The following is a 3137-nucleotide window of genomic DNA, read 5'->3' as shown; positions in this document are numbered from 1 at the left end:
ATTGGCACAGGATAGAGCAGAGTTTAGGGCTGTTTTCCATAGGGTCACTATATATCACAAGCGACTCGATGGTGCATAACAACAACAGCAACAACAACAACAGTTGGAACTGATCCATAGCTGACCCTCCAGTGGGTTTTTAGAGGAGAATTCCAATCCTTCTCCCATGAAACAAGCATCTGGTGGATTTGAAGCATGCACTTTCGGAGTATATATTGAAGCTGGTAAGTCCCAGGTTGGTGAGTAAAACCTTAGGAGAGAAGCATATGGGGAGATGAATGGGTCCAAGTCATAAGCATCCAGGATGACTAACTTCTGGCTTTGGAAACTGATGGAACCAAAGATGGTAGCCAGCAGGGTCCAAAGTGCTGCAGATAAAGGAGACTGACAATTCCATGGCTGTCAACCAGAAAGGTTGAAGACAACAGGGTCAAGTCTGGAGGTCATGATACAAATGCAGTATCTAGTCAAAAAGCTCTCTAGCTTCTCCAGAGAGTCCATGCATATATTCAATGCAGGCCATAACCCTAAGAAGACTGTCTTTTCATCAGATCATATTAAACAGATCACATCTTAACAGAATCATTTCAAAATTTACAATATATAAAAATAGTAACATTATACTAAGCATCGAACTATGTGTTGACACGTGATATTAATCACCACAAATGGGAATTCCTCGGAACTTAATCGTGGTAATGTAAAACCTGTACATTGACCAAAAAAAACCCAGTTATTTGAACAGAGCAAGACAAAACTGCATGATTTTGAATCAGGAAAAGTTTATAACCAAACTTATCCAATCTCTATTCTGAGCAAAGAATCTGAGGTATGCAGATGACATGACCCTGTTTACTGAAAATGAAAAAGATTTTAAGCATTTACTGATGATGATCTAAGACAGCCTTCAATATGGATTATACCTCAGAATAAAGAAATTTTTAAAAATCCTCACAACTGGATTGATAGGCAACATCATAACAGAAGGGGAAAAGATGAAAGTTGGGAAACATTTAGTTTTCTTTGGATCCACTATCCATACCCAAGGAAGCCAAAATCAAGAAATCAAACAACATGTTGCATTATCAAAATCTGCTGCCAGGAACGACTTCAAAGTGCTGAAGACCAAGAATTTTACTTCAAAGATTAAGGTGTGCCTGACCCAAGTCATGATATTTTCAATTACTTCAAATGATTGTAAAAGATAGACGATGGAAGACTATAGGATAGATGCCTTTTAATTACAGTATTTATGAAGAATATGAAATAATACCCTGGAGTTCTAAAAGAATAAGCAAATCTATCTTGACATAGATAGAGAATGTTCCTTTGAATGCAACATGGCTAGACTCAAATACTTTGGGCATGTCATCATGAATGGTCACTATTTATGGTGTTAGCATAAAAGTTTGACTTCCCCCCCCCTTTTTTTAGCCATTAGTTTACCTCCCTTCAGGTCTAGCTTCCTTAACTGCAGACACATAGTCTTGGAAATCAGCATCAGCTGCGGGATTAGGATAAGAGAAAGAGCATTTCCCACAGTGAGCATCAAGACTTGAGGCAAGCAAGGCTTGTGGCAAGACCCTGGTGAGAGTATCTCCCTAATGGTGAAGATACTGTGCATTGCAGTAAAAAAAATGGTGGCAAGGTGTGTTCTGAGGGTTCTTGAATTTGTGCAGGTCACAGTTAAAGGTTTGGTTGTTCATGCTGATATTAGGAGGAGAAGCTGACTTATAACTTCTTTGCGGTAAACCATTTTTTTTGTTATGCTTGTTTATTTACAAAATTTTAATACATTATGCAATGCTTATCCTTGTGGACTGAGTTAATTCACTCAGCATAATGTTCTCCAGTCCCTTCCAAGCTTGTAGAATGAGTAGAAGGATCCAATATGGATGTGAGAGGCTGGAAGCAGAGTGTGCAGGGTGAGGGGAGATTAATCATTGGGTTGTACAATTTGAAGAATGGGGGACTGAGGGAAATTGAAAGAATTTGTTTGAATTTGTACTCAAATTTTGTAAATATACTAGTTGAAAATTTAAAAACAACCATTCAAAAAATTCTAATACATTGTTTCTCACACCAGTTCCTTTCCATTTCCCTACCCCATCAAATTGTGTGACCCCATGATTAATTCCCACCCACCTCTCCCCTCTGCTTCCACCCTTCCTTTCCAAGATCCTTATGGTCATTCTACAGTAATTGTTTTATACAGTATTTGTCTTTATGGGACTGAGTTAGTTCACTCAGCATAATGCTCTCCAGTCCCTCTCATGTAAAGTAGTAATTTTTTAAAAAAAAAATCATTTCTCCTGCATGCTGCATAGTATTCCATTATGTAAATGTACCATAACTTCTCAATCCATTTGATTGTGGTTGGACATCTGGGCTGTTTCCATGTTCTTATGATGGTCAATAAAGCAACTATGAACATTGGTGTACAATTATCCTTTTGTGCCTCAGTTCTCATTTTTTCAGGGTATATTCCAAACAGTGGAATAACTGAGTCATACAGAGTTTCTATGTTTAGCTTTTTTGAGGAAGCTCCAAACTGTCTTCCAAAGTGATTGTATCATTGCACAGTCCCACCAACAATATATGAGTTCCTATCTCACCACATCCTCTCCGACATTTATTACTTGCTGTCCTGTTAAACTTTGCCACTGCTACTAGAGTGAGATGGTATCTCATTGTGGTTTTGATTTGCATCTCTCTTACTGCCAATGATTTTTAGCAATACTTCACCTTTCTGTTGATGATTCTAATATCTTCCTCTATGAAAATTCTTTCCATGTCTTTTGGCCATTTTGTAATTGGGTTATCAGCCTTTTTCTTGCAGAAGCCCAGGAGTATTCATTCTGTAATCTTTTGTTATGAGATTCTTGTCTGAGCTCATACGAGGCAAACCTTTTTGGATGATTTGGTTTTAACTGCTCTGAGGCAAACCTTGCTGGGTGATTTGGATTTGACTGCTGAACTGAAACTAGAGCCTAGACTTACTGAGAAATTGTGCCTTGGAACTGTTGGGCTAGAGTCTGGACTTGTTTTGGGTGATATTTTTGCCTCCCCTATTTTCCCACTTTCTTCTGTAAAATAACCCCCTTTATTGGTACTACATCTGTGAGTCTGAAGACCCT

The sequence above is a fragment of the Elephantulus edwardii genome, unplaced genomic scaffold (assembly GCF_000299155.1).
Source record: "Elephantulus edwardii isolate Elephantulus edwardi_28Jun2011 unplaced genomic scaffold, EleEdw1.0 scaffold00050, whole genome shotgun sequence".
Classification (NCBI taxonomy): domain Eukaryota; kingdom Metazoa; phylum Chordata; class Mammalia; order Macroscelidea; family Macroscelididae; genus Elephantulus; species Elephantulus edwardii.
The sequence above is the reverse complement of the archived record's forward strand: the minus strand, read 5'-3'. Positions refer to the sequence as shown.